This window comes from Drosophila busckii, chromosome 2R (genome assembly GCF_011750605.1).
Source record: "Drosophila busckii strain San Diego stock center, stock number 13000-0081.31 chromosome 2R, ASM1175060v1, whole genome shotgun sequence".
NCBI lineage: Eukaryota > Metazoa > Arthropoda > Insecta > Diptera > Drosophilidae > Drosophila > Drosophila busckii.
The window spans coordinates 12,608,349-12,615,631 of NC_046605.1; the positions used below are offsets into that span (position 1 = coordinate 12,608,349).

At 38.8% G+C, this 7,283-nt stretch overlaps 1 long non-coding RNA gene across 1 annotated transcript in view; it reads left to right on the forward strand.

Annotated features, from left to right (window-relative positions):
• Window positions 1–5,731, forward strand: part of LOC117134681 — a 31,388-nt gene extending 25,657 nt beyond the window's left edge. The window contains exon 4 of the long non-coding RNA XR_004458791.1: window positions 5,689–5,731. This is a non-coding gene — a long non-coding RNA (uncharacterized LOC117134681). The remainder of the gene's footprint in view (window positions 1–5,688) is intronic.
• Window positions 5,732–7,283: the final 1,552 nt, after the last annotated feature.

Consider the following 7,283-nt stretch of genomic DNA (forward strand, 5'->3'; position numbering starts at 1 on the left):
TTTATCCTTGTGCTGCACACACACACATACACACACATACACTTTCATCAATACATAGCTTTGCTTTCAGCTTAATTGTTTTGCAACTAAACATCAGAGCGAGCCTTTCATCATTTTGCCTGCGCTTTGCTGCTGCTGCTGCTGCTGGCGCCAAAGTCGTGTTTAAGTAGCTTTTGTGCTAATGAAAAGCGACTGCAAATAAAGAGGCTGAGAGATATTTTCGTAGCACACTTTGAGGCTGTCGAGGGTGCAAATCAAAAGCATCATTGAGCAGCACTTGCCAACAGCTTGCAGCTAATTAAAATGTATTTAAATGCGTTTAGCGCTGTGACGGCGCTCAATAATTTATGTCATTTTAATAGAATTGAGAGTGGAGAGCCAGACACAAAAGCAAACAGTAAATTGGCTTACTTAGCACAATGAGGACGACATGTGTACAGGAAACACAAGCAAACAAATAAACAACGAAAATTTGTGTGTTTCTTTTTTTGTGTATAATGTTACAAAGCCATGTCGGAAATTAGCATAGTTTTCATGCGCTACTAACATTTTATTTGTGCTGTCGAAAGAAACTTTATATTTGTGTGTTTTCTTTTTTCTGCTGCTGCTGCCAATTTCCCGTCAACACACACACACACACACAGGAGTAAAACTTGTGGGCAGCAGTTTAAAGGCTATACACAAAAGCTGGGCGTTTAATTTATTGATTTGGGTCAGGCCTAAGCGTGGGCGTGTCAGACAGACAGACAGACAAACAGTCGTAGTAGGTAGTGCAAATTTATATGTTTGCCCTAAATAGCAATCAAAGGCTTAGCACACACACACACAGACGGACGGACGAACTAATTGAACTTTGAACCAACAAATCGCAAAAACGAATTTCGGCAACAAAATGCGTTTCGATCGATGCGCCCCAAAAAGTGCTGGGAAACTTTAAAAAGCGCCAAGCGTGCTCAGCTTGAGGTACTAAGCAAATATATATACATATATAGTGCCTGATCTGTCATGCGCTGTTGTTGCTGCTGTTGCTGCCGCTTGTAGCGCGTTGATAAATGTGCCGCAACAGTCGAAGCAAAAACAAGCACATAAATCACACGCACATGCCTGCGCCTGTGTGTGTGTGGGCCCAACAAACTTTTGTACACAACTAACAAGGCGTTAAGGCCTTGCTCCGTTAGGCTCTCTCTCCATATTTGCTTAAGGCTTTAAGCTACAATGATCTGAACATCAAAAACCGAAACTCAAATTCAAATTCAAATTCGATATTTTCGTTTTGATAAAAACTGCAAGTGCTGCTTGGCAAACAATGCAGCTGCTGCTGTGGCACGTTTATTTGTTTGTATGTGGCAAAAGCCAAATGAAAATTACACACACACACACACACATGCCAAAGTCAGGCTGGCTTTGGCTTTGGCCTCTCACGCTGGCTCTGGCTGTGAAGCTGTTTGCCTTTGGCTCGGCTTCCTGCCTGGCAACCACAACTGCCAAAATTTATGCCAATATTTGCATTCAATGTGCCACAACCCCCCACACCCCACCCAGAAATAAACCCTCGAAATGTTGGCGCACGAGTGTGTGCGGATTGCAGGCTCGGCACGCATTTTGCTGTGCTCAAAATTTCATATTTATGATCGTTTTGCAAGCGAGCTGTGTTAATTGAAGGGTGGCTAAATATTATGCGTGTGTGTATGTGTGTGTGTGTGCAATAATTCAATTGCACACCTATGCAATTTACTGGCTACCAAATGCTGCAAATATCGATAATGCCAGGACCAGAGCGTGTAAAGCTGTGAAAAGCTTAAAGCTGCACATTGGTACCAAATGCAGCGCACATAAATTCTAATAATGTAGAAAACTATAAATTAATTAAAGAATGTATAAGTTATGAAAAAGAAATGAGCAAGCAAAAGTGCGTATACGTAATCTTGTTAAATGTTTTGAGTAATGGGATTAAATTTAAAAGCGCATTGATAAGTTGCTTTTAATTATTAAATAAATAATTGTATACTTGGTAAAATATATATTTTTATATATAAATTGTATATATATTGTACTTTATTTTAATATCTACAAATAGTTTTTACTCCACAGTTTAGTTTTGCTTAATGTTCTCACTTTTTGTACGTAAAATACATAAATAACATATAATAATACATATAAGCCATAAATATATATTTTTGTTTTTAATTTATATTCTTTAATTTATTATGTAGCTGTGTGAATAAGACAAAAAGCATAAAGTGAACAAAAATATGCTGACAATTTTTTTATACAATATTAAGCTGATTAATAACACGAGTTCACATGTGTATAATTTTTTGCTTCAGTTGCTTAACACAAAAATAAAATGTATAACAAACATTAATATTTATTATTGTTATGCATATGATTTATTACGCTTACCTATTTATTTATTTAAGCTCAAGGCAAGGCAAAGTAAATTTAATTTAAATTGAAATTCACTACAATAAATTGCTTAATCTTTGCCCCAATGTGCAGTGTCCATTTAACATATTTGTAAAGTTCGAGCTCAACGCTGCGGCTCTCTCGCATACAAAGCAGACACTATGTTCGCTTCTTTTTTTTTGCGCTTTGCGTTGTGTGTGTGTTTGTTAGAGCTGCAGGAGTTGGGCATAATTGGATTTGTTTAGCTGTCAATATTATGTCAGAAGTCAACATCAATGTTTGACATCTAGCGGGGCGGGCAGGGGCGGGCGGGCAGCGCGACAGACAGGCGAGTCAGTTAAATAAGCTCAGACAATATGAATATGGAATATATGAAATTCTCTTCATTTTGTTTTCTAGTTTAAGCCACAAAGACACGCCAAGTAAATGGCGCATTACTTTTAGCCTAAAACAAACTGTAATGTGGCCGCCAGCAGCTGCAATTGACAGTCAAATTTGCTGCTGCTTCTTCTTCTTCTGCTGTTGTTTAAGGTGTCGAGCTTAAAGTGCTGCTGCCAATGGCAACGCGCGGTGCTGCCTTGAGAATTTTACAGCTGCTGCAAGCCCAAAAATGTTTGTTGGCAAACATGTTGGGCTACACTTAATGCTATTAGTGTGTGTGTGTGGTGGTATCAATTACGCAAGACGAGGCCTAGGCCTTGCAAACCTTTGCAAATATTGCTCATACGTCATGTTGACGTTTGCTTAGACAAAAGCCAAACAAAGCCTAAGAGTCGTAAAACCAAAATTAATATAAATGCACAAGTGTTGTTTGCTCATTAACACACACACACACACACACACACACACACAGGCAGGTATTAAGTATACGCAGCGTATACGTTTAACATTCTTTATGTAACTTACACTAATGAGATTTATTGACTTTGATAATTTCCAAATTTATTGTAATACAAATTTATAATACTAAGATTAAGCTTAGCTATAGAGTTTCATAACTTGTATTAAATGAATATTTAATGTTCTTGGAATAAATGAAGATTTACAATTTGTAAAGAAGAAAAAAATATTTATACTGGGACTGCAATTTAAAATAAATTTCATTAGTTAAATAGATAAATTCTAGTCTATGGAATTCGATATACAATTTCAATTTCAAGCCTTTAAAATGTTGATTGCTTGCAAGCCAAATGAATGACCGATTGTATAAAATATATATAAAAATATAAAGACATTTGAACTGATTTATTTATCTAATAAGCAAGTCAAGCATTGAATAATGTTGTTGCCACATTTAAGTAAAATAAAGAAATAGCTCAGGAATTAAATATAAATCTAAATACAGTTATTGTGGCATAAGTAATGCATAATTCAGCCAAATCTATTGCCTTTTGAAATGCACGCAGCTGAGTAGCGTAAAATGTTGTAAAACAGTGAACAACAGTTGCTGGTTAAGTTGACAAGAACAACAAAAAGCAGCAAACAATGCGAAATGTTTGACGTTGACGGCTGAGCAGCAACTTTTCAAAACTCATCCTAGATGGATTTATGTGTGTGTGTGGCTGCGTCTGCGTCTGTTTGTGTGGCTGGGTGGGTGTGGGAGCTAAGTGGCTTGGCTTGGGCTTGGGCTTGGGCTTGGCATAATTTACATATGCCACTTGCTTGCAACAACAACAACAATAAATGCTGCACAGGTGCAATGCCAGGCCACAACTTGGGTTTATTTATATGAGTGATTAGCCACTGACAGACAGACAGACAGACAGACAGACAGATAGACATAGAGTGTGCCAGAGCCTTGGCATGCAAGTCTAAGCATCTTGGCTGCTTGCGTCTGCTTTTTGTCTTGTTTATTTATTAGTGCCAGGCAAAGGTGTTGCTGTGTGGCATGACTGACTGTCTGTCTGTCCGTCTATCTGTTTGTGGCTGGCAAATATAAATAGCAGCTGTGCACGTGCCGCAATTCAGGATTGAGCTGCAGCTCAAGCGCATTTAAGTTGCAACTTTAAGCTCTGTCGCTTGCTCCAGTCTCTGTCAATATTAGAGATTTGCTTGCTGTCGCGTTGCGCGTTGCGCGTTGCACGTTACGCGTGCGACACACGTCGCAGCTGCTTTGGTAATTGAGTTGGAAAAATATTGTTGACGCAACGGGCGCAGCCATGTTCAGGCGTCATGCTGCAACAATTGCACATGCTCTGCATACAAGATAGAGCGCTCTCTCTCTCTCTATCTCTCTTTCGTTCACTTTGCATATTATTACAGAAAATGCTTTTGATTGTCGCTTTTGTTGCCGCTGCTGCTCCAAAGTTGCATTCATGGCTCTGGCTGCAAAACATGTGCGCAAACATTAAATCAATTGTGGCACGAACAACGAGCAACGTCAACGTCGTTGCCTCCATTGGGGCGTCAGGGCAGGCAATTGTTATGCAAAATACAAGCACGCGCTCAAATCAAGCAACAAATGTGCTAAAATTGACACAGGCAGCAATTTTGCGACATTTTTTATTGTTGCCGCCTCCATTGGGGGCAGGCAGCAGTCAATAAAATTGTTTAACTCAATCAAAGCGGCACTCGCTGTGTTGATTCGATTAGTTGCCTTTGCCTATACTTTGTACAGCTAAAAGCTAAAGAAATATGGAAATTCTTATTTTGTATAGTCCCTTTGCCTTTGAGTGTTATATAAATCGCCTGCATATCGATTTCGAGCTAAACTTGACCAGCTTTGCAATTTCAATTTGTGTCGATTTAAAATTTTAAGCCGCCGCTGCTGTCGTCGTTTGCGTTTTCCTTGGCATTTGCCGTGGCAAAGTTGCATAAAAAACACAAAAACTGTTTTTTTTTTTTGTTGTTTTCCTGCATGCAAAGCTCAAGGCATTTGTCCTCGTTTCGCGTTCGCGCTCGTTCTCTCTCTCTCTCTCTCTCTCTCTCTCTCTTGCTCGTTTTGTTGCACGCTTATAAGCTTGTGGCAAGGTGCACAGTTTCTCACACTGCCGCACGAAGGTCGCAACTGCAGTTTGGCATGGCGCAGTTCTCATAGCCATGGCTACAGTTTTAGTTTCGTAGGCTGCGTGGCAAGGCAAAAAAACTATTTCAAACTAAGCCAAACCAAAGTCAGTTGGCAGGCTAACTGAACTGAAGTATCCGCGTAATATATTCTATGCAAATAGCAATTGAAACTGACTCTTAAGGCTAAGCTAATAATAAGCCTCAAGCTCCAACATTACAGCTCTAATTTCAATTGAAATTATTTAAATTACAATATATACTATTATTTATTTACAGTTAAGTGAGCAAGACGAGGCACAAGTAAACACATAAAAATTAGGTAAGCTATATGCTACAGTAAACTTTCTATATAAGCAAGCGCTATACAAGCAAATTTCTATACAAAGACTTAGCTCAATTCATTAAAAACTTGAGCCTAGCAATTTTATTAACAAACTAATGTAATTAAACTGTTTATTTCTATTGCTATGAGGCAACTAACTTGCTTACTTTACAGTCTAAACTTCCTTTTCGTATTTTGCATTTAAATAGTTTCAAAATATTTTTGGCTTAGCCTGAAATTTGCAAAAATTGTACAAAAATTCTACAAAATATTTAATAAGCTTAGACAAAGTGACACATGTTGTTGCTGCTCTTAGACTGTGGCCTATTATAATTTAGTTAGTTGAGCAATTAAAATTAATTAGTTGGCCCGCACTAAAAGCAAAACTTTTATCTTTGCAGCAGCAGCAGCAAAATAAAACTAATTTAACAAGTGCGTGTATGGCGTATTATTAACTCTTTGCTTGTGTGTGTGTGTCTCTCTCTCTCTAATAAGCTTTTTATGACAAGTGCCGTGTTTCGTAGAATTTTATGCCGCAAACGTTACAAACGTGTGGCAGCAATGATCTTAACAAGCAGCTTACGCTTACTATAAATAGCAGTTAGCTCTAAGTTCAGAGTCAGGTATCCGTATCTGTGGCTATATCTGCGCTTTCTATATTGTGTGCTAAGCTACGAGTGTAGACAGGTTTAAGTTTTAATGCTTGGCATGATTTGCCGCTAATTGGTCTGATAAGCGCTTGAGTCAGGCTCTAATTGGCAAACTATGTGCATTAGTGTGTGTGTGTGTGTGTGTGTGTGTGTGTGCGTGTGTGTGGCACTTGAAAATGTTGCAAGTTTTTTAGTGTGCATTGCAAGTTGCGCTATATTAAAAGCATAGTTCTTGGCGCTTAACCGCACTCAACCACACGACAATGCAATAAAAAGGCAACTTGCAACTTGCTCATGCCACATGCGGCAGCGCAACTCATTGAGCAACAAAATCAAAATGCACTGATAGCAAGCAATCGAGTGAGCCAAGCCAAGAGCCAAGAGTAGCAAAGACAATAAGCAGTTAGCAAAAGTTTTAGCAAAAGTTTCCTTGCCACGCGACATGTTGCAGTGTCTCTTGCCCCCCCAATCGCTCTCTCTACCTGCGCTTTCATTGAATATTTATTTGCCTGCAGCTGTGTGCGAAAAGTTTGCTGCCCTAGCTTTGGCAAGGGGTTAACAACGCGCTTCATATTTTGCATATATATAAAAATATATTTATTAAGCATAAAGCGAGCGTAAAGCAGTTGAACGAAAACTTTTGGCCCAAGCACAAAACTTTGCAATTTTCACAACTCACAAAGCAGCCTTAAAGCTGCTCGACATTTTCACTGCCCACACATGCGACATAAATAGCCGCCGCAAATTTCATGTCCATGGCTCTGGCTTTATTTAATTGGCAGACAATTGATTTATATGCCACACGCATGCAAACAATTTTGCTATAATTTCGGCTTGATTGGGAAGTTTGTGTGTGTGTGTGTGCAGCAGTTTCAATTAATTTTGCAGCGCCCGCTCAT